The sequence below is a fragment of the Equus quagga genome, chromosome 2 (genome assembly GCF_021613505.1).
Source record: "Equus quagga isolate Etosha38 chromosome 2, UCLA_HA_Equagga_1.0, whole genome shotgun sequence".
In the NCBI taxonomy this organism is placed as follows: domain Eukaryota; kingdom Metazoa; phylum Chordata; class Mammalia; order Perissodactyla; family Equidae; genus Equus; species Equus quagga.
The window spans coordinates 79917462-79942999 of record NC_060268.1 but is presented as its reverse complement, the minus strand read 5'-3'; the positions used below and the strand labels follow the sequence as shown (position 1 = coordinate 79942999).

General features: G+C 42.3%; 1 non-coding gene across 1 annotated transcript; it reads left to right on the top strand.

Moving 5' to 3' along the window:
- The first annotated feature begins 8841 nt into the window (after positions 1–8841).
- On the top strand, positions 8842–8903 carry LOC124236589 (U7 small nuclear RNA). The gene has a single exon (XR_006887812.1). It is a non-coding gene; the product is annotated as a U7 small nuclear RNA (small nuclear RNA).
- The last annotated feature ends 16635 nt before the right edge of the window (positions 8904–25538 follow it).

Sequence of the window (25538 nt, the reverse complement as noted above, 5' to 3'; positions counted from 1 at the left end):
CACATAGACCGTGAGCGTGCACACAGACTGTCAGCGTGCACACAGACTGTTAGCATGTACGTAGACAGTCAGCGTGCATATAGACCATTAGCGTGCACATAGACCATTAGCATGTACATATACCATCAGCATGCACATAGACTGTTAACACGCACGTAAACTTGCCCATGTTTGTAGAATTTTCACAATGGGGCAGGCACTATTGTTAACCCTCATTCACAGACATGGGAATTGAGACTCCCAGTGGTTCGTGTGCCCCACAAAGTCATGCAACACAAGTTTGCCTCACCATGCTGCCCTGCTTTGGGGCCCTGCAGAGCTATTGGCCTCTCTGGTGCAGGGAGGGGAGCTGGAATGGTGGTGAGCACCCCCCTGCCTGCCCAAAAGGCTCTCCGTTCACCTAATGACATTACCTTCTGCTCTGAGTGATTGTGGTAATCTTATCCACCCTGTGCTTTCCCTGACAAAATAAAGCAGGGCCCTCTCCGTTCCCAACCCACTTAATTGTTCTACCTTCACAATCTTTGTCTGAGAAACAGTCCCCACGTCTTAAGACCCTTCAAGCATGTATCTGTCGTTTGGTGGTTATTTCTGGAATCCAGGCCTTTGAAATTCCACTCAGTTTACAAAACGTGTTTTATATGTTTCATATATCTCACTCATTCAGCCTACACACAGTGGTCTTTCCACTCGGCGAAGAAGCTTCCAGCCAGTCTCACAAGACTGGCCTTTCGCATACACATTGTCAGGGCCCCACGACCTTCATGGCAGATCGGGGAGACTCGCGGTTACAACCAGCAAGGTCAGCTAACAGACAGCAGGGACCGTGGAGACGGACAGGCTCACAGACATCTGCCCACCCTCAGGATGGGATGGCGCAGGCACACTTCATCTAGCTGAGCTCCAGAGAGTCAGAGCAGAGTCACCTGAAGCCACAAATCAACTCCAGAACCTTCCCTGAACCACATTAAGGCTCTGAATTCGACATCTGACTTTGGCCAGATGAAGCCCACCTCCTGCACTGTTTGCAGGAAGAATTATAGACTTTGCGCAGAATGCTTTTAATTTTTATCTATGCCAGGGCAATGCTCATCTTACTGAGTCCTAACAGGACACCCTGGCAGTCCTGATCAGAAGCACCCTCCATGAACTAGGGTGGCCCTTTCCCATACTACACGGGTATCAAGAATTGTAGTTTAATACTTTCTGTGTGCCCAGAGGATTGACTACTGGGGATGGCCGTCATCTGCTCAGCCTCTTGGCCCACACCTGAGTCTACCTCGGTGGTATCTGCAGACCTCAGCTAGCCCATAGCTCACGCCTGAACACAGAAACCAGGTCTAATAGTAGGAGACCAAATCCCATGCACCAATTTGTGGAACTGAAGAAGAAACTAAAAAAGCAAGTGGAAAGGTCATTTTAAGAACAATCACCATTTGGGATTTATGCCAGTTTAGCTGAAAAGGCAGGTAGCTGAGGTGCAGTGGAAAGCCAGAGTCAGAGAGACAAAGATTGAAATGAGTGAGTTACATGACCTGGGACCAACCACACTTAGAATAGGGCTTGGCAGGTAGTTAGGGTTCAGTAAATGTTGGCCAATATTTTTGTTTATTTGCTTTTACTATTAATATTTAAATTTACATACAGTAAAATTGACTTTTATTTGGTGTACAATTCTATGAGTCGTCACACGTGTGTAGATTTGTGTAACACCACCACAGTTAGGTTACAGAGAGTTCCATCACCCCAAACAACTCTTTCCTGCTGCCCCTTTACAGTCGAACACCCCAAACCCTGGAAACCACTGTCTGTTTTCATCTCTATAGTTTTGCCTTTTCCAGAATGTCATATAAATGGACTCATACAGTAGATAACCTTTTGAGACTGGCTTCTTTCACTCAGCATAATGCCTCTGAAACTCATCCATGTTGTCATATGTATCAAGAGTTCATTCCTTCTCATTGCTGAGTTGTTCCATTGTATACATTTCCATAGTTTGCTTATCAATTTATCCATGCAAAGACACTGGGATTATTTCCCTTGGGGGAAATTATGAATATTGTTTCTAGAAGTGTTCATGAACATGTTTTTGTGTGAATATGTTTTCACTTCTCTAGGAGTGAGAGTATTGGGTCATATGGTAAGTTTGTGATTACATTCATAAGATACTGACAAATTGATTCCATTTTGCATTCTCATCAGCCATGTAGTAGAATGCCTGTTGCCACATTCTTGCTGACACTTGGTATTGTCAGCATTTTTTATTTAAACCATTCTAATAGGTGTGGGGTGCTATCTTATGGTGGTTCTAACTTGCATTATCTAGTGGGTAATGATGTTGAACATCTTTTCATGTATCTATTTTCTATCCTTATATCTTCTCTGGTGAAGCATGTGTTCAAATATCTTGTCCATTTTTTAAATTGGGTTGTTCATTTTCTTATAGTTGAGTTTTGAGAGTTCTTTATATATCCTGGATATAAGTCCTTTATCTAATAAATGATTTGCAAATATTTTCTCTCAGTCTGAGGTTTGTCTTTTCATTTTCTTAATAGTGCCTTTTGCAGAACAAAAGATTTTAATTTTAATAAAATCCAAATTATGAAGTTTTTCTTTTATTGATCAGTCATGCTGTTGATGTCAGATTTAAGAACATTTTGCCTGACCCAAGGTCATCAAGATGTCCTCCTGTTTTCCCCTCAGAGCTTTATAGTTTTACATGACCTATTTTGAGTTAGTTTTTTATAAGGTATGAATCTTAGGTCAAGGACTTTTTAGTTTTTTAGGGTTTTTTTTTTTTTTTTGCTTATGGATGTTCAATTGTTCTAACTATTGGCCAATATTAACATGAATTTTTTTACCCCCTCTTTATATCAGTCTTTCTCTCTGTAAACTGAAGATCGTTTTTCTTATCTAAAATGGGAAGATATATGTGAAAGGGCCTAGCCCTGGGCCTGGCATGTGGTTCATGGAAAAATGAATAAATAAATATTGGTTTAAAATACACACACACACACACACACACACACTCATAGAAAAAATAACATTGCAAAACAAAGCCAAAGATTAGTATCTATTACCTGAAATTAAATTCTGGAATCACAAGGTAAAGTTTGCAGCCCTAACTCAAAACCACTTAAGAATGGTGATTACTGGCTCCTAAGTGACCCCTCTGAGAGCCTTCCGGAGAAGAATGTCCCTGCCTTTCTGTAGAACCAAGATAGGTCCCTCCTCTACTCCAGTTAGTGGTCAAACGGGCTCTGTAAAAATGCATTGACCTCCGCTGAAGTTGAAAACTGTCCTCGTAAGTTGTGGAGTGTAGCTTGTGTGCAAGTGTGTGTAGATGTGTACACATAACGTGGGATGCATACGAAACCCACTCCTTCTGTGCAGACCCACAGGCTTTGCCTGTGCAGTCTCCTCCTGGGAGCCGTACTCAAGCGAATGATTTACCCTGGTGATTTAAGACCACAGAGCCCATCCAACAAAGGAGCTCATTTACTTTCTGACATGGTTAATGTCCTGATTTAATGATCCTCTTATATCACACTCAGCACCCTAAATTATAGGGCAGCCCAGGCAATTACAGTGCAGGATTTCAGAGTGCACCTCTCCGCGAGCGGCAGCACGGTCGTCACACAGCTGCCCTCCAGTGAGCACGAGAGAGCAGCCGAGGAAGCTTTCATGCCCTCCTGCGAGCTGCAGGCCTTGGCTCTCATCAACGTGATGTTCGCACCTCCTTGTTGGTCCGGATCACTGTCTCCTGAGCTTTGCAGCCATAGGAGATATCATTCTGAACATGGAACTGAACTTGTGAAAGACTAAAAATGTCTTTCTCGTTGTTACTAAAGATGCAAAGTCTGTTTCTTGATTGCGTGTTAAAGGAAAAAGTCATATCTCCTGGGCATGCTCTGAAATGCGTCTCTTATGAAAGATCATTTTCCGTAATGACCGTTTGGAATGAAAGTAGTCATGGAATGGATTTCACAAACAGGAGTCCCCGAACTTGCCCCAGAACGCTGCCAGCCGCGCGCTGCCCGTTGGGCGGCTTTAGCGCCTAACAAACATTCTGTCCGATCGATTTAAGAAATTTTTACATCCCTGGCATTAATCATAAGGTTAATGTAAGGTAAAAAGGTAAAACCCTGATGCCCAGAGCCCGTATTCCCGGGGCCTACATCCAAGAAAACTGGCGATGATGACTTCCAGGTTGAAGCTTTCTAAGAAGCAGTTCTCAGCTTTGATCTACTATTTATTCAGTGAAGAAAGAATGACCTTCTAGTAAACCAAACATAAATCGTGTGTGAAGTGAGATTTTACTTTGAATAATAACGACGCTCTCTAAAGCTTAGATTCCACTTTATAACTATGGGAAATAAAATAATGTATGGTGTGATGAGACAAAATTAGGAATGACAGGTTAGAAAAATTAGCACTCATAACATAACAAGAAAAATAGCCTAAAACCCTATAATTATATCAATTTGATTAGATAAGCAGAGAAATACATAAAGTAAAAAAATAGACCAGGTAGGAAGGTGGGCCCTCTTGCGAGACAGGAATTGAGGTGGGAACTCAGAAGACTGTCCTTTCTGCTCCAAACATTGCTTCCTTCCATTCTGAATCCTCAGACTCTTTACCTGACTCTGGGAAGGAGTATATTGTCACTTCCGGGAGAAAAGACTCTTAGAAACCTAGAGAAAAGCCTTAGTAGCCATGGCTCGGTCTCCTTTACGGTATTCTGACCATCGCGTGTTCTAAGATCTGGGTTTTTATCTCATTCCCAGCTTAAATGAGTTAGTTGCTGAGAGTTCCGTTTACCCGTGTAAAATGGAATAAAAATTCCTATCTTACAGAGTTGTTGTGGGGACTAACCGATGTAAGATATGTCGGGCACTTGATGTGGAGTGAAGACTCCACAAAATTCAGCTGGTGTCCTTATTGTCATGGTTGTTATTTGATGGAGGATACCTTGAAGATGTTCAAATTGGGAAACACTGTATTGTTTCATGAGCTGATGGATGAACTAATCAGTGCTGAACCTAACATAGTTTTGTTTTCTCTCTCTCCTTCTCTCTCTCTCTCACACACACACAGAACACAAAGAACTGAATTTAATTATAAGCTATTAAGCATTAGAATGCCTGGTTTCTTTTTGGCTCATATTATAAAACAATAGTAGTTAGTATAAAATATCATTACTATATGGCACTGAAGTCAAGCACTGGTGGAATTTACAAGGAACGTGAGCAAGCTCCCCTGAAATCCTTATACAGCTGTGCTTGCTCTAAAGAAAAGAAGCTGTGGAAGGAGAGAAACAAAAGGACATAAAAAGGCAAAATACAACGGGAGAAATAGGTCATGTACTCTAGGCTCAACTTTGAGCTGACCAACTTGAAGGACCCAGGCCATTCCCTCCAGTTGGCAGTAGGAGGAATGCCTGGCTCACAGGGGCAACTTAGAGGCCTTAATGGAAAACACCCCTCAGCCCCATGAAACTACAGCCCACTGTAGTTGATAGCATGTAATACAAAACACATTTGTCATTTTTCCTTATACCTAAATAAATAAATACCCAGGGGGAAGGGGAAGCTCACTACAGTATTTGGATTTGGTGATGTGTCTTGAGAAAGAATGTACACCCCGGGGCTGGCACAGAAGATGTGGACAGCAATCAGCCAAATGAAACAACTAGCAAAGCCCCACCACATGGGGACAGGGTGGAAAATGGCAAACGGTGTGGGCAATGGAACCAAATGAATCCTTTGAGAATTATATCATTTTCATCAGATTGAGTCATTGTGAGAAGATTTGGGGGAGCAAGTCAAAATCCATTACTTAAGAAAGTGTTCAGGGCTAAGACACAGTTTTATAGGTTGTGTGTGAATATTTACAAAGTCCATGTTGAGTTTTATATGCCGTATTTCCTAATGATTTGAAGCAACGCCTTCCCTTAGAGACACGCAGCAGAGGAGGAAGGCATCTCAGATTGAACTATTGAAGAGGCTCTTGACTTCTATGGTGGCACAGGAAGAGATAAGGGATGCAATACGATCACTCTGAAGGCCAAGGGGTGGAGAGAGAACAGTGTCTGTCTGACGGAGGTGATACTCCACAGCGGGTCAAATTGATCTGTTCTGAGGTTCTTGGCTAGATTCTCAATTTCCCTAGCTGGGAAGTAGGGCTGAAAGTGTTTGCCACACACTTAGTGATATAAGTAATGTCATTCTGCATCGTACCAAAGGGCCTATATTATTTCTGACAGGGACTCCAAGAACATCTAGCTTAGTGGTGGGGGCTGGAGTCTCTTGGCTTCCTATGATATGAAATTCACAGATTTAAGAGCATATTTCATTGCTCCTTTCTCCCCTTTTTGTCCCATATGTCTCTACCATTGTATTTTTTATTTCTAAATCCTCATTGAACCTAAACTTCTAAACCTATACAATCTCTCAAAATGACATGATCTAACTACGCATTTCCTTTCATTTAACTGAGAGCTCAATCTTACCCCTGGTAAATTGTGAAAGTACAGTTAAATAAGGTGGGAAAAGGAATTTGAACTTCTGAAAGTGTGGGCAGGCATGGCAGAAATGAAGATAAAGAATTTCGTTCTATCTGTTTTTGACATAAATATGCAAGATCAAATAATATTCATAAAGAAAAAATTAACAGTGGTTACTCACTTATAAGGACTTTTTCACAAATAAATATAATCAGTCTAATAAGTATTGTTTTTTAAAGCTACAGATCCCTGAAAACTTAAAAACTTTCTCTTATACAAATCTCAGGTACAAAAAGAAATTGAAAATAGTACAGTAGAATATTAGAAAATAAAAATAATAAAAATATATGTACCAGAAACTCTATGATATAGCCAAAGCAGTACTCTGAGGATGTTTCATAGCCTCAAGTACTTAAATTAATAGTATATGCGCTCAAAGAAATGAGGGAGAGAGCCATATAATACATGTGAGGATATCACAGGGAGAGAAATAGTAAAAATAAAAGAAGAAAAGAGAAAAAAATGGTAGAGCCTACAAATAAGTGCAGGAGCTGTTCCCCTTCCAAGGAAAAAGAGTTAAACTAAATAACTATTAAATAATTAAATTGCAATTATTAAATAAAATAAACAATTAGCCAAATTAAGGGAAATCACAAAAAGAAAGAAAAATATGGAAATGGGGAAATTTTAAAATAATAAATGATTGCTCAGTTCTACAAAAATAAATGTGAAAAATTAAATAATTTTCTAAAAAATATAAATTGATAGAAATAGAAACCAGAAAAGATAGAAATAGAAACAAAATGATTTGCATAATAGAAATTTTTAAAGTTATCAAAAAGCGACTCTCCAGAAAACACTGAGTGCAATTGGTGTTAGAGACAAATTCCTTCAAATACCAAAGTGCAGATACCTTCAGTGTTCTTTAAACTGCTATGGATCATAAAGTAAGAAGGAAATCTCACAAATTACTTTTTGTTTCAGAATTTTTACTTTGAAACACTTTTAGATTTATAGAAGAGTTGCAAAGATAGTACGGAGAGTGCCCTTATGGCCTTCTCCCAGCTTCCTCTCATATCAACATCTTATATAAGCAGAGTACATTTGTCAAAACTAAGAAATTAACACTGGCATAAAACTGTTAACTAAACTACACACTTTATCTGGATTTCACCAGTTTTTTCACTAATGGCCTTTTTCTATTCCGGAATCCAATCCAAGATACTGTGTGGCATTTGGCAAATAATTTTTATGAGGCAAGAAATTATATACCGATAACAAAATTTGACAAGGCTTCCCAAAAGCAAGATATAGATAAGTCTCACTCACAAACATAGCTCCAAAAGGTCTAATAATCCAGCCATGCTCTAGAAGAAAAACATCACAGCCAAGTGGAGTTCAACCCAAGATGTGAGCCTGTTCCAGCTTAGATCATCTGTTAACATAGCACAGAATAGGTCAAAGGAGAAAAAGTAAATTAATTTATCCATAGCTTTAGAAAAGGCATTTATCTATTTCAACATAATTTCTAATTTAATATCTTTATACAATAGAAACAGGCACTCACCATGATTTTACACACTCACACACACTCACAGACACACAACAGCGATTTGCTGTGGCAGTGAACCGCGTACAAAATCGAGGAAGATTGGCATGAATGTTAGCTCAGGGCTAATCTTCCTCAGCAAAAAGAAAAAAGAAAAAAAATTACATTTCGAATCAGTGGGTAAAATGGTAGATGATTCAAAAGTGGAGTTCGGGCACAAGGGTAGCAATTTGCAAAAAAAAATAATTTGGAGATCTTTATCTCATTCCATTTAACCAAAACTTTCTTGATGGATGAAAAATTTAAACACATACAGAAGATGAAGCTGCCGAGATATTAGAACAAAACTCAGGAACATTTTAAAGACATACCCTTGGATGAATGGATAAAGAAATATATGTACACCCAATGGAGTATTATCCAGCTTAAAAAAGAAAGAAATTCTCCAATATGTGACAACATGGATGAACCTAGAGGACATTATGCTAAGTGAAAGAAGCCAGACACAGAAAAACAAATATGGTATGATTCCATTTGTATGAGATGTCTAAAACAGTCAAACTCATAGAGACAAAGAGTAGAATGGTGGTTGCCAGGGGCTGGGGAGAAGGGGAAGTGAGGAGTTGTTAATGAACGTGTATAAAATTTCAGTTATGCAAGATGAATACGTTCTAGAGATCTGCTCTACCACGTTGTGCCTATGGATAGCAATACTGTGTTGTATACCTAAAAATCTGTTTCGAGGGTAGTCTCATGTTATGTTCTTACACAATAAAAAGAAGAACTCAAGTGTTACAGCTCTTTTAGAATTTGTCTGGCAGTTTTTCCAGTCCTTACCAGAAGATCCTTTCCAAAAATAAAGAAGAACTCAAAAAAAGAAATTGTAGTGTAACATAAAAAGACACAAAGCAATTATTATATACAATAAATAAGCAACAAAAATAAATAAACATAAATATCCTTGAGTGCTTTCTGAAGGCCTTTCTATACAAGACATAATATCCTGACATAGTAAGAGTTTGAATCTGTCCATACAATTCTGTTTAGAAAAAATTATCATGAACAGACGCAAAACATAAATGACAATGGGGGAGAAATATTCGTCACATATAAGAATGAAAAAGGGCTGATTTCCATAATATGCCATAATCTGTTGAGATTCATTAAGAAATGACAACAGAGAGATAAGTAAGGCTGTTTTCACATAAAAAGGAGTACAAATGGCTGCCCAAACTTAATCATAATCAAATAAATTTTATTTAATTTAAAAGTACAAAACTTTTTTTGCTTTTCAAATTGGCAATTATAACAAAGTTTAATTTTGCACACTGTTGTGATGAAGCAGCATGAGGAAGCACAACTCATTCACCAGCCGGGAAAGGTGCAACTGCGCGGGAGGTAAATTTGGCACTATCTACCCTTTGACTCAGTCTACGTGGGATTTCATCCTTCATGTAATTCACAGAGGTGTGCAAAGATACACGAACAGAGGTTCGTGGCAACAATGTTTTACCCAGCAAACTAAATGACCACTAGTTAGGAGTCTGGCTAAGTAAATTATGGCACATTCAGGCAATGGAATACTACACAGTTGTGTAAATGACTGAGGATATATGACACCATTTTTATAAAGGAAAACAATGAAGGCAAAACTAAATAAGATATTGTTGAGGAATTATTACATACGGAGTAAAACAATTTTTATAAAGCAAGAGAGTATGCGGGAACTTTTACAGATTTAGACAAGATCTGATTCTGAGCTGGGTTGGTGGATTCAAGGGTCTAGGTTTTTTATTACTGTGATCAACATTACATACTTCTTATATAGTCTATTGTATCTATCCAGTATTATCACACAATAGCTGTTTTTAAGGAATGAGTGGCTCTAGCCAACAACATCACGTGTGTAGCGGTCACACACGGGTTCTGGGCTCAGAATCCTGGGTTAGCCCCTTCAGACTGGTGGCCTTGGACAAGTAATGCCTCCGTCCTTGCCTTTGTCTCCACATCTGTAAAATGGGCTTAATAATTGTCCCCACCTCATAAGATTGTTAAAAGGATTAAAAATATATGTACGAGCACTAAGCACGGTGTGCTGTGCATAGTAAGAACACGTAAGAGTTAGCCATCATCACAGTGAAGAAATAACCTACAAAGTACACGGATAAGGGAAAACAGCAGGAGGCAGAAGTGGGTGAGTGGCCAATCTCTTTGGTGTAGAAGGTGGGTGAGGACCACACTTTGTGAACTCCTGGAATGTTTACACCCACATAAATTGGGCAATGACTCCTCTGGAGAGGAAAACTCAATGGGGAATTTAGGACAGAAGGAAACTTGCCTTTCACCATACAGCTTGACTTTTTCCCCCTACGTGTATGAATTCCTTTTTTAATTAAAAAAAATAAATCGAGTATTAAGCCAGTAATAAGCTGAAAGCGTCCCTGCTCTGGCTAGGAGGAATTCCACATTCCCACAGCCTTTCTCTCTGCCCAGTGATGCTTAAGCTATCAATAATCGTAGCGCCTGATGTCATGCCAGTTCTCAGTGGTGCTGACAGACTCCAGCTCAAAAGTCCCTTTATTAGACCTTGTCCCGCAGTAAAGCTTGCAAATTGCTCTGATCTTAGTAGACAAAGCCATCGCTCATTCTCTGAATCTCTGAGCATCCTACACAATAACGTAAGAATTGGCGAAAATTACCCAAGATAAAGCATCCTTTAGAACATCAAAGTCCCTGATTTCCAGGCTGTAGGCTGCAGGTATGCGACAGGCCTGACAGGCCAGATGGACAGCAGAGATAAAGCAAAAAGTGAAATTCTCCAGCCAGAGCGCCCACGTTGGATGCGATGCTAGGTTTTCTGCGAAGGGGATTAATGTTATCCTTGGAGGCGTGAGCACATTTTTCTTTTACCTTCAAAACCAGGTAATCAGCAGCAGATAACAATCAGAGAAGGAAACCTTTAAAACCTCTGCGAGTCTCAGAGCCTTCCTCATGCCAGGTTGGTTTAATTTTGGACTGAGCCATTTCAAATTGTGTGCACATATTTTCCATGTTTTGGCTAAATTCCTTGTTTCTAACTTTATTTATGATATGAGCATCTTTCCCTCACTACTATCATCATCGTGCTTTCAGAAGCAGCGGCAGCCCTGCCTGCATTTTTGAGGCTGAGCTCCGGCAAATTTACCACTTTACTCTGTCGACATAAACATCATATATAAATACAGCCAAGATGGAAGCTCGCACACATTCCCCAAAATACATACACACCCTATCTGAAATCAGCAACATGAGTTAAAAGTTTAAACAGCCTCTTAGAGGAAAATGATAGTGTCTTACAACTCATGGAGAAATTGCTTCGCTTGACCACTGAACTCTAGTTGTCTTTCTGGAAAGGAAATATTTTACCACATAACAAAAAGAAATGTGAAACTTTTTATATTTAACAGCTGGACTATTGGCTTTACCCTGACTATTTTAGCATCAAGAGTTCTGTTCATAAAAATAGATTCGAGTCACTGAACCGGAACATGCCTTGTTTCTTTAATGTAGATTATGGGAAATTAACAAGAAAGAGCTTGGTAATATGGACATAGTAACAGAAGGTTCTGGTATAAAGTTAGAAGTAAAAAAATCCTTTTTTTTCGGTTAAATTCAAAGTAATCTTGATGTTAGTATCACTTGTAAATTTCACTGCCCCACCATAGCCCTGGGACAGCATTTTCAAGGAAAGGAGAAAATAATTCAAATAATCCCAGTGCTATGATCTCTGGCTGAGGAAATTCAGTAATTTATAGAACTTACTGTGTAGATAAATGCTTCTTGAACCTGGATGCAAGTAAAATGTGTGTGGGTCAGTCTGTGGGGAAACGCTGTGAAGTCAGATAGACGTCAAGCTGATGGGTGTCTCATTCAGGACACAGCTGTGTTGGAAAAGCAGGAGGCACGGTGAATAAACAGACTAGTTCCCAAAGAGCCAGCCCAAACGTGCAGGTTCAACTGGGCACTGCCTGTGGAAACCGCCTCTCTGGGAGGCTGGACACCCCCTCCCACGGTAAAGCTTTGGAATATTCTTGGAAGTGCTATCTAACAAATCTCACCAAAAAAGTGGTCTCATTACTTTTCTTAAGATCATAAGATTCTTTAAAATAAAAAATGGTGTTACCTAGTGTGATTGTGTGTGTGTGTGTGTTTATTTTTACCAGATCTGAATGATCTTAGAACTGTTCTCAAACATGAAACCCACCCTCAAAGAACAAAGATTTGTCACCCCCTGAGGAGAATCAAAATCATGCCCCACCTGCTCCGGGTCATCTGGTTATGTGTTAGACAGGGCTGGATGGCGAGAATTAAGTGTCGGTGCCTGGAAGGGTCCACTCCCACCAGGACAACATGGGTTGCGTGTGTGAGAGCAGTGTGTTTTCTAAGCATCGGCCTTATGGCCTCAGCTGACACCTGTGCAGCGTGTGGTCCACACCCTGAAGAGCATACTCCCCTGGTGTCAGATTTCTGGAATCTGATCTAGTGAAGGGCGAAACAGCATTCGAATACGGACAGGATGCTTTGGTAAACCACCTCGCCTCACCTAAGCCACACTTAGCCATTGTCCTGAGGTCATTTAGGGCCATGTTCCAAGGTCGTATGGAGTCACTTAAGAGGATTCCATCTAATGACCAAGATTTGCCCCTGAAGGAGCCCAGGTCACAGGTGCCGCTTCCAGCAGCTCAGGGAGGCCTTTGGCATCACCAAGGGATGCAGAGGAAAGAGGTGTGAGGGGCCAGAAGACAGCTGGGTATGACCTTGTGCTTCACAGCTTTCTCAGGGAGCAGAAGCTCAGACACACTGAAACTCTCCAATTGGGTATTTCAGAAAGAGAGAAGGGCGTCAGGAATCCTAAGACTGTTCTGGTCTTTGGTTCATGGTTAGGTTCAGTTCAATAACTTTTCATTTACCTAAGATGTCTCAATCCAATGCATAAACAACAAAACGACATATTTTCAACTTTCTTGAAGTAGTAGCCGCACTCAGAAATAGCTTCTCTCTTTTCATCACTTCCAGAAATTGACATTTCAGAAAGCTTTGCAATGTTGTCTGATATGGTTAGGGCATATGCAGATTTGGGATTTTAAACTTGTTTTCAAGATGAGAAGAAAGCAATTCTCCTCAGGCAGGCAGGTGGGATGGGGGAAGCATTGGGCAGAGCAGGTCATGCTTCCTGAGTGGTCCAGCAGGATGCTTCATAGCTAACCGATGTTTCAAACCATCTGGTTGTACATATTAATATATTTTTCCAAAGAAAATAAGGGGGAAAAATAAACATGTTCAGCTGGACCTTGAGGACATTCTGCTAAGTGAAATAAGTCAGATGGAGAAAGACAAATACCGTATGATGTCACTGATATCTGGAATCAAAAAAAAAGCTTGTCTCATAGATATGGGAAAGAGACTGGTGGTTGCCAGAGGTGGGAGTGACGGGGGTGGGTGAAATGGGTGAAGGGGGTCATAAGATACAAACTTCCATTATAAAATAAACAAGTTCTGGGGACGGAATATACAGCATGGTGACTATAGTTAAAATATTGTACAGTATATTTGAAAGTTGCCTAGAAAGTCAATCTTAAAAGTTCTCATCACAAGAAAAAATTCTGTAACTATGTGTGGTGATGGATGTTACAGAAATCAAAATGAAAAAATAATTTAAAAATAAAAGAGAAACTGCTATTTATTAAGAGTCCACACTCACCAGGCACGTGATCACCAGCCCCACCTCTGCACTGCACAGACAAGTGTCGTCTTCCCATTGCACAGATGTGAAAAATGAGGCTCAGGTCAAACAGACCACCCAGCTGGGAAGGGTCTGAGCTGGGACTCAGGCTCAGCTCTGTCTGACCCAAAGCTGACATGCCAGCCACCCTCTGTATCTGCTTTGAGTGGACCATGTGTTGGAAAAACAGGCTCACTAGTTGACAGTCAGTGACATGGCCCTGACTTTCTTTGTTTTTGTTTTTATCCTCCTTGTTGCTGGGTATTCTACAAAGTAAATAAACTGTCCTCACGCATGCCTTCATTTCACTGCACCTGTAATTTTGATATCTTACCCTGACTCCCTTCTATTTCTGCATACTCTCCCACATAGACTTACACAATTGTAATCACAATGTGTATATAATTTTATTGTCTTCTCTTTCAAAAAACGTTATATCATGAATATTTTCTCCACTTTGAGCATTTACATAATCTTTAACTGCTGGATATCATACTATAAATTTGGTAGTTTCAGCTTTTCCACTATTTTATATTACGCTATAGTCAACACCATCACATATACAGTATTTTTCTTTGGTTTTCTTAGGATAAATTCCCAGGGAGAATATTAGTCAAATGGTATGGAATATCTTATGCTTCCTGATATATATCACCAAGTTACCTTCTCAAAATTATAGGACCCATTCCTGTGCCACCAGCAGCAACCCCCACAAGCAGCACCAGGTTTATTACAAACCTTGCCAACCCAAGTGGGCAAACCTTCCGCACAATACCAACAGATTTGCAAGATCATTAGGTATTCAAAATGTCATATTTTTTCTGAAATGCTTACAATGGAAAACAATAAAACATCAAAAGAAATATAAAACAGAATTTAGAGCTGATTCTAGTCATAGAGTTTTAGAGCTCAGAAAGACCTGAGGAGGAGGGGAAAGCAGGAGACACTTTACCCACATCCTTTATTTAGCACAAGAAAAACCTGAGGCTCATTTGCCTGAGTCACAAATCAGGTCAGTAACAGAACAGGATGGACAAACCAGCCGAGACCTGCTGAGGCTTTAATGAGAAATCCAGAGCAAACAGGGACTCCACCTCTTTCTCCTTCTCAGGCAAAAGCCCCAGAATGAGTCTGCCTCTGCCTCTGAAAGGGAAATCCGAACATTTGCCTGTAATTTCTGGTGACTCGAATCAGAGAGCATTTCAAAAGTGGCCACCAATAGTCTCAGTCCCAATGGGAAACGTACCCCAGACCACTACCCACTTAGATCTCACCGTTTCTCCTTCCTCCTCCACTCTCCTGCTTTCTGTTTTTAATTAGGACCTTGGAACTCACTAGGTCAGATCCAAGTCATTCAAAGAATGACTTGCAAGTCATATCTTTTAAGGAAAATGACTCTTGGTCTCCAGTCTCTGTCTGTCATTACACCCTCATGCATCTCAGGGAAGTTAGCAACCTGACTCTTCCCCCGGCTGTCATTTAAAATAAAAAGCTTTCTTATTTGCCATTCAAGAAAAAGTATAGTAAACCTAGCAGCAGGCGGATAGGGGTAATGCAACATAATTAACCGTATTCAACAGGTTCCCAGTATCATATTCACCTGCATGTTTCTGATGATGTAGCTTGGGGATGAGAGTACCAGCAATGTGGAATTGTGCTGTGCATGCAACATGCATGTGAACATGGAGTTTTATGTGATGGAGAGATCAGTGTGTCCCACAAAGTGACTTCAGCATCCATAGCCTCCCGCAATGTCTTTTTGCTGGGTATACAGAACCAGTGTCTGGCATCCGTTCAACACACAGCCTTCAATGAACCCCACTGTGTGTGTTGGGGTTTCTTCACAGAAGCTGTTTGAAAGGCGCTTACATCTTCTGATGATTGATGTTCTCTGGCTAAATACATGTTTTTCCAAACCCCACATTAACCCATGCTTACTGTGTGCCGGACCCTGTACTAAGCACTTTCTGGGTATTAATGTAGTGTGTCTCTTAACAAAGCTACAAGAAGATTCTGCTCCTCTCCCCAGATGAGGAAACTGAGGCAAAGAGAGGCGGGTAACCCACCCAAGTCAGGATGGGAGCCACGGTTTGAAGCCAGACAGTCAAGCTCCTGGGGCCACACTCTGCTGGGCCTGTGCCACCTCTCCTTGTGGACAGCAATCTAGCCTCTCAGGCTGCTGTGAGTGCCTTCCAGAGAGGTGCCAGTGCACAGCCTCACTGAGGAGAGATTCCTGCCAGTAACACGCGACCCACATCTAAGGCAGCCTTTAGATTGAGCTCTAAATGCACAAGTGAAAGAACACTCGAGCAAACAGGACATTTACCTAATCTCGAGAAAATACCAATGTCATGGGGGAAAGTGCAAGAGGAGGGATGATGGCTGTTTTAGATGAAAAGAGCCTCAGGAAACACGGTGTGTCTCCTAGGGTTCCAGGACAGTATCACAGGGACTGCAGTGATGTGCTATCTGTGTCGTTCATTTTCTTAGCGGTGATGACTGTGTCGTGCCATGCAGAAGAACGTCTTTATTTCTAGGAAATGCACCCTGAGAGCTTTAGGAGTAAAGGCTCATGATGTCCCAACTTAATTTCAAATGGTTTACAAGGACGCACATACACACAGAGATAAAGCAGATATGGCAAATCTTAATAATTGCGGGATCTAGGTGGTGCCACACAGCTATTCAATGTACTGCTCTTTCACCTTTTCTGTATGTTTACAATTTTTCATAATTCAAATTATAAAAAAAATAGATCTGGCTATACTTATTTTGGAGTGTGCTGACTAAAAAGAGGCTCACAACCAAAATCTTAGAACAGGAAATTTTAATAATGAGAGGAACCTGTGATAGCCTAGGGCTCAACTCTTCTCATTTTGAAGTTGAAGAAGGTGAGCATACTTAACAGTTAAAAGCTGTCTAAAATATAGTGTTCTGAACATTCCCATTAAATGCTTATCCTTTTATGGTTTTCACAATTTCTATATAGCTGGAAAAATTAAAATGTAAAGCATATAAATATTTTACTAATTATGTTTAACTGTTTACCAATTTTAATAAGTTAATAATATTGATAGTCGCATGTATAAATGTGATTAGTGTATTTGATCCATGTTACAAATGAAAGTGAAGAATAGAAAGATCTGGAACTTTACTGGAAGGGTAAGTGGGACAGACAGAAGTGAGTTTAGTTCCACACAACTCTAGCGGAGAAAAGGCAAAACATAAAAGCCTAGGGAAAAGGGTGGGGAGAGGGTGGCATGTGATGGTTTTATTGAGTACTTGTACTTAATTTATACCAACCAGGCAACACCTGCTGTAGTAAATAACTCTGGGAAGCTAGGTCCAGCATGAATGGACCAAAGCACCTCTCAGCAGTCATTAGCCGGGTATTTCCAGATGACAACTTGGTGACCCGACAATGTGCTCTGGCCGGACCAGTTGCAGTACATGTCCACATCCAGCATGGAGTATGTCCACCTGGAGGACCAGGGTAGAGGTGTCAGGCCAGAGCATGGATCTGGAAATTATTAATAACTCAAAGCCCCCACATTCACGGTTTCCATCCTCTTCTCAAGCCCCTATGTATTCCACCCCCAATCCCATCCAACCCCCCACCCCTCAAATTGGTGACTGTGGGTCACCAGGAAGGCCCACCACTCATCAGCCCTGGTTCCCCAACAAGTGGACTCAAAAGAGGGATAGACAAACACAGAATCATTAGAACTCAGTTTGCAGCAATATCTGTCACCCAGATATTTTAAAGTCCTCCAGTTGTTGTCCCTGTCCTGCATCTGAGAAACTGGCCATGGGCACCTCCTGGGATGGGGAGAGAGAGTGGATCTGAGGGCTTGTACAGCTGTTCCAAAAAGGGTCTCACTCCTCCAGCATTTCGCTGGCTGGCCCTGGACAGCAAGAACCAACTCTTTAAGAGTGCTTAAATAATTGAATCAGCAGATCTGGACACTGAGAAAAGTCTTTACTCACTCTCACATTACACGTGTTTCTTAATGCTCTTGATCTCAGGTAAAATATATTCCAATAAATTAGATTTGAAGTCATTCATACACATCATAAATTGAATATCCAATTATATTAATTTCATTCTTGTTAATTGATGTGAATCTTTATTACTTTCTACCAACTTATAGATTTATTTAATTGATATAGTAGTGCTATAAAGACCAATTCCTGGAAAGATATGAATTAATATTTTATATCCAATGTAATTAATAGGAAAACCTGTAGGTATTGTTTCAAGTCATCTTGGGTACTTTATAAAATTATGTTCTTCAGGTACCAAATAGTAGAGCACCTCCAGCAAACTTGTAGCAATTGACTTTTGACGGACTTAAATGTTGGATTTAGTTCTGGTGCATAATGCCATTTGTTCAGGCTTTAGAATTGCACATTAGTAATCCCTAGATACAGTAAATCAGATGAAATCATGCAGGTCATGGAAACTGTTTGGAGTGTTATACTTAGAATAATGCCAGCAAAACTTCCGTGGTGACCTTGATCTCAAAAGGTGGCTGGAGACCTGGCAGCCTATTGTATGAGGTTCTGTTCAGGGGGCTGAACACTGACCCCGCTGAACGCTGCATTAATAAGGTGGGCTCTCCACTCCCCCCAGCTCCCTGCTTTGAGTTTTCCCAGTTACTACATGAATCAAATTACGGGCACCTCTGCTGGGTTCCTGTGAAATAACAGATCTTACTGTAACCAAATATTACCATCTTGGAAAAACTTTATGCAACTAGCGAGGACTCTTCATTCTCAGGCAACAGAGAAAAGCTTCTTTGTTTTGAGATTGAACACCTGGAACATGTTATCCAGGGGGCCCTGCCCGGGCCCACAGTGGAGAGGGCGCTCCCAGGACCCAATCACATCCCTGCCTGTGGAGGGCCAGCCCCCCCAAATCTTCCTCCCGGCTCCGTTTGGCCTGGCTTCCTCAGACCTGGCAGTTGGCTATAGCCAAATGGCAGAGGGAGTCCCTCTACATGGAAGGACAACATCGTGAGGACCACCGTACTCTGAGGCAACATCCACCAGAGGAGGAAGCGCTGAGGATTCAGAGATGGGAGACTTGGAACCTACTCCCCTGCCCCCAGCCCACTCTCACCCTCCTGAAGCATTCGCCAGATGAGAATGCTGGCAGTGCCTCCGTGAGAGCAGGCAAGCACTTGACATGGGGTCAATCAGTGTGCCTACACGTAGATGGCTTCCCTTGGAAACCAACAAAACCCCGTGTTTCCACCTTTGCTTCAAAACGTTTACTTTCCAGAAGAAAATCTTGTGTTGCTTCTTCTAGCTTTATGCCATGGCTGATCCAGCAGTAACAAAGCAACCTAACTGGGGACAATTTGGAGGCCCAAGTCAAGGCTGGTGTTGTAGGGGTCAGGATGTGGAACTGGGACCTCACTCCTTCTTGCTGAGAAGAGAACAGGACCACTCCTCAGTTGGAGAACCAGGGCAATCCCAAGGCAAAGGCCCCTCCAAACACCGGTGTAACTTTTGAAGATAATATCCCATCTTTGCTCACATTTTATAGTCTATCTTAATAAAATATAAGGTCCTTGCTGGAAGGGACCAGCTCTTACTCATCTTTGGGCCCCTCATTTACAATGTCTGGATGGGGTGTTTAGCAGTCATCCAGAATTCTAGGACTAGTCTTCTCAAACCCTCACGCGCACAGCAGTGCTCTGGGACCCAGGGAGGTGCAGATTCAGAGTCAGTAACAGAGTCAGATCTGACATAGCATTTTTCTATCAAGCTCCCAGAAGATGCCAGGGCTGCTGGTTCAGGCCACACTGAGTTAAAAATGGATGCCCTAGTGACAGTTATTTGCCTACAGAACAGGCAATTTCCCACATTGGTGATATTCCCATCTTTGACTCTGAGTATCTAAGGTAGTTGAATGAACATAGCTTTTTCCCCCCCCGTCAAGTAACAACAAAGTGTAATTCTGTCTGTGTGCTAATTATTGTGTCATTACTTCAATCATTTACACGGGAATATCAAGAAGAAATCTAAGCAACCCATTAGTAATCTAATTCATAGCACTTTAGATGATAATTTGGGAAAACAAAACTGAGAAATGCATACTTTGTTACAGAAAGGTGGGATTCGCACTACCATTGAACTCTTACTATTTTTAACCATTTTAAATAAATTTTAATAGAACTCATTAACTTTTGCTGAACACACAGATGTATTTGAGAGGGACTGAAAACCAGTTAAAGCCACTCTTAAGCCTCTATCCTTTGCGCAAAATTGATTGGGAGTCTACACCTGATTGACCCTTTAAAAATGTGTTCTTTTACTTCTCAGCTGTTGATAAAGGGTTCTAGCAGTTTGCAGAATATTTCCTTAAAATGATCAGGGTACTATTAATTATTTCCTGCCCAGTGTTCTGTTTCAAGGGACCCGGTGTGTTTTTACTCATCTAAGCTGATCCCTCTAACAAGATGCATTCGGCTGCTTCATTTGGCTTTAAAGGGAGTTTAATTTACTTGATTAAAAGTATGCCTATGTTCAACGCATCTCCAACAGGCCAGGGAGAGACATTCATGAAGACTTTCCCTTTGAAATAAAATATACAGATTTTGTTTCCCAGAGTTTCCACGTCGATCTTCCTTGCTCTCTTAGTTTTCATGTAGTATCCAATATCACAGAGGTTGGCAGCAGAGCGACATGGAAATGCTTCTGCTGGGGGCCATTCTCTGGGCTTGTAGGCGTAACGTATATTTTACGAGAACAATGAGAAATCATTTAGAGATCCACTTTGCACCGTCCCCATAAAAGAAATGCTTTCCGCGGTAGAAGTAGAGGTGGTGGGTAGACAGCTGTGTTACAAAGTCCTCGACAGAAGGACAAGCGCCCCCCATTTCTTGGGATTTTTCTGTCACTACACAATCTCTTTCACAAAGTTCCTTTGCTCAGATTGTTCACACAAACCATACAAATTTGTGAAGAAAAAGGAACCCTGTTGACCAGAACTCATTACACAATTTTTTTTAAATTGAGTGTTTTATATTTATTTGTATATTTATATCTTTCAGAGGAAAATATATGACGTATATTGTTTTTACCATGATGTCCAGAAATTCCTTAAGCAAATATGTGATTAGGCATTTTAAAATATAAGATGTATTTATTTATAGCTTACACCCACACATTTATTTTTATTTATCCAAAAGATTGAAACAGCACTTTCTTGGTCCTTCCTTTGGTTTTCTGTTAAAATATATAATTAGGCAGATTTTTAATGTACCTAACAGCCCTGAGGAGACTAAGCAGTGATCTTTCCGAAACTTTAAAAATGTTGGTAGGAAGCGGTTCTCTTCTTTTCTTTTTTCCCAAGTTCAATAGCTCAGCTATTCGTTTCCTGTTTCCAATAGCCAAGGTAATTAGACCATAATGAGCACTCTTTGCTTGGAAGACGACGTCTGAAAGTTGAAACTATTTGCTGCACAAACCTTGACACAGAGAGGAGGGGGCGGGGCTCACCTCCTCAGAGGGAGAAAGTTCTACAACTAGAATGTCATTTCCCCCAAACTATTTCTTCCTGGAAAGACTCTAAAGCCTAGGAGGTAAAGTGACATTTATACTGTTTTTTTATGGAACAATCAACTCTTCATTGTTAAAGAAATATGTCTTAAAGCTCCAGAAAGAGCCAGAACATACAAGAAACCTGTTGACCATTTTCACTATTCTTATTTCTAGGCATAGCACACACACAGTAAAGAGCACGCATCTTAAATGTATGTCTTGATGAATTTTTCACCCACGTATAAACCTAGATAAAAAATGAGAACATTTCTGGCCCCTGAAGGCTCTCAACCCTTTCCTGTCAAAACTCCACCCAAGGGAGCCCCCGTCCTGATTTCTATCTCCCAGAATGGTTTTGTCTGTCCCTGGATTTCACATACATGGAGCCTTGAAGTATATACACTTCCTGTCTGGCCTCTTTCTCGGAAGGTTTGCCAGTTCCATCCACGTTGCCCTGGAGAGCTGGGCTCTTGCATGCTCGTTGCAGCGTGGCTTTCCTTCGCGTGGATGCACTACGCTTTGTCCAGTCTACCTTCACGGACCTTTGGGCGTGTCCCTGACCTTAGGAAGAAAGCTGCTGTGAACATTCTCATCCACGTCTTTGGGTGAACGTAAGTACTTGTTTTCCTCGGGTGGGAGTGGGATTCCTGGAGCATCAAGTATGTGCAGCTTTGGGAGATTCTGCCAAACTGCTTTCCAGTGAGATTGTATCAACCAGCTCTCCCACCAGGAGTCCGTTGAGCTCTTTTCACATGGCAGCACAGGTGCAGTCTCATCAATGAAAGCAAAGCCTGGACTGTTCCCAAAAGGGAGCACACCGAGACCGAGCAATAGGAGAGGAGAGAAGAATATTTTAAAAATGAAAACTACTTCCCAAGGAAAGAGCTGGCCCCAGCTAAGCAGGCTCTGGCCAGGGTCCTAGGGCCTCTCTCGGGGAACTGTTTCCCACCCACGCTGGTTGGGGAGTAAGGGCCAGTGGGGCTGGGGGACAGCTCACACCCTCAGAGTTTTTGGCCACCTGCGCATGGCTAAGGGTCTCCCTGGACAAGCGAGACTTTCTTGGGGTCAAGCTGCCTCTAACACTCACCAGTCATGTTCACGCCCCAACGAGCGACACTTGTGTAACTTGCCTACTTGATCCAATAAGTCATCTGAACTCTTCTCACTTGGACCAAATTCCATATGTTCTCTTTTTCCAGGAATTTTTCTAGTTGTTGACCAAAAAGTAAATGGTGGGACTATTTAAGGAAATCTGCCATCCTTGTGGCCAGCAACCCCCCAACCCACAGTGGCCCTGCTGCCCTCTCCATGTCCTTCCCGCCCTCTGGGGAAAACAATAACTATCTACGTACACTCAGACCCTTGGAGGGGCCCAGAAGAAGGCTTTTGGGCTCTGGGCTTTAACTAGGCCAGAATCTCAGGGTGGGTGGGAACCCAAAACACCATCCCCCCACCAGCAATTCTAGAAGTAAAGGAGGTGGAGGCTGGCATGAGACGATCTTCCTTACTTACAACTTTTCTGAACAACCAGCGCAATGTCATTTTTGAAATTTAATATTTTTGCTGCTCCCTCTCCAGATTGAGAGTTTTCCACTGACAGGATCTGTGTGAGCTGTCACAGCTGGGATTTGGAGGCCAGAGCTTTGAGGTCAAGGCCCCTGGCTATGCAAACCTTGCCCACCTCATGCCTGGCCCCCATTGCTCCATTTGCCAACTTCCTGCTGGGTTTTCTCTTGGAGCTTCTGCTCCTTCCTCTTGTCTCTGGCGCTGATTGGTTGAAATCTCTGCTGGGAGTTTCACACATGCCAGGAAGCTCAGCAGGCCCTCGGCCTTGATGTTTCACTCATAACTCAAAGGGTTGGGGTTTATAGTGATTTGTCATTTTGCTGTAGCACAAAGTTGAACCTCATGCCCTGGGAAGCTTATATGCTTAGTGTACACTTATCTAGTCAGGGAGCCCAGCTATCTGTTCACCTTCTTCATAACGGGGTGTCTCGCTCTGCCTGGGTCATACCTGTCAGTGGCAGAGCAGAGCTGAGTTAAGCTGGAGAAGAGGTTAGGGCGACTCCAAGGGCTTAAGTATTACCCTTCTTTCTCTCCCTCTGTCTCTCTTCACCAGAAGACTGTTTTGAAAGGTGTGTACTCTTCTGTTCGCCCTCCTCCCAGTTGGAGAGGGACAGGGACAGATGGGGAGGCCCTGGCTGCAACTGAAGAGGCTGGGCTGCCCCAGGGCCAGGTGGACTCAGCCCTGCAGGTTGGTCCCAGGATCCTGACAGTCAGCTAGGGAGCTCATGGTGAGCTGTTGTGGAGGTGTTAAGGTATGACCCAAGACTCTTTGACACACCTTCCTTAGAGAGGCAGAGCCTAATTCCCCTCCACTTAAGGATAGGCTGGACTTAATGTCTCTACTCTCACAAATAGGAGAAAGCAGAAGCAGTGGTGTATGACTTGAAACTAGGTCATAAAAGGCACTGCAGCTTCCTGCTTATTCTCTCTCTCTCTCTCTCTCTCTCTCTCGGATCACTAGCTTTGGGGGAAAATCAGCTGTTGTGTCACAAGTACACTTGGACAGCCCAGTGGAGAGACCCACGTGGTAAGGACCTGAGGCCTCCTGTGAACAGCCATATGAGTGTGCCGTCTAGGCAGCAGAACTTCCAGCCCCAGTCAAGCCTTCAGATGAGTGTAACCCCAGCTATCTTGACTGCAACCTCAAGAGAGACCTCCACTCAGAATCACCCAGCTAAGCTGCTCCCACATTCCTAAGAAAATAAATATTTATTGTTTCAAAACACTAAGTTTTGGAGTAACTTGTTACACAGCAATAGACAAGTAAAACGGGAGATTATTTGTACCATGAACCAAATATTGCTGGCTCTTCCTTCCAGAAACACAGCAGGAGGACATCTCTCCCGTCCTTGGAAGCTAGATGTGTATATGTAACTTTATTTCACTAATAAAATGTGAGCAAGACTGATGTGTGTCACCTTTGTGAATGTGCTTCAAGAGCCACTGCACTGTCACCATCTTTTTCTCCCTCTGCCAAACCAATCACCAGTGTTTCTGATAATGGGACAATGCTTCATCAGCTTAGGGCACAGAGTGGGGTGATGTGGGGCAGAGCTCCTAGCTGACCCACCATGGACACATAGCAGAGAAGAAATAAACTTTTGCAGGTTTGAATCACCTACATTTTGGGTGTTTGTTACTGCAGTATAACCTGAACTGTACTGACTAATATACACAAGGATCCACAGGATCCTCCATCTCTCCACCTCTGTCTCTTCCTGTTATTTGGGCCAGAGAAAGCCAGCATCTCCATTGAAGTCAAGGGGATTGTACCCTTAATGAAGGGTGCCCATCGTCTACACAGGGAACAGCACTCTCTTGCGTCCAAGCCTGGTTCAGGAGCGCTTGGGAGGTTGGGCACTGTCACTGTGGCTCCTGGTGTTTAGAACCCAGCAGATGGGAAACACCTGCGGGTGAGTTAGAGGAGTTTAAGGTGTTAACGGCCCATGCGATCGAGTTCTGAAAGTCACAAAGTCAACACTGATTGATCATTTGCTTTCTTTTCCGGAACCATAGAGAATTTGGGGGAAATTACCGTCTGGCCACCCAGAAAACAAAGACCAGTTAGGATTTGTTTTATTTTCTTTTCTTCCCAGATCACTCCCCAGTTCCCCGAGGATCCGGTGTGGTTTTGAGCTTCCTCTGCGCCTCTTCTGCTCTCCTCCACACACCCCCTGCCCGGCCCCTCCCAGCCCCCTCAACGGTCCTTCTCTCCTTCCCCACAGCCCCCGCCTCTCCCCCAGTCCTCAGGCTCCAGCCTCCTCGTTAGGAAGTGTTAGAAAGTTGCTGGAGTGAGAAATGAGCCTGTGAAAGCTCGTTGTCCTAATTAAACTTCGACAAGGAGAGTGACAAGAGGCGACGGGGAGGAAACGGGTGCCACGGGGTCTCAGCCTTGGCCCAGGCCTGGGAGGCCTTTGTCCTGCAGAACAAAAGCCGCTGTTTGCATGTGTTAAACCTCATCAAACTTCATCAGACCCAGGTGCAAAAACCCACATCCCAAATGCCATCCCGGCTTATGCCACCTTCCCGAGCACTGACGGGGCCCAGCCATCAGCCCTAATCAGGACAGGGCCTCACATCAAAGCTGCACTCCCTCCACAGACAGC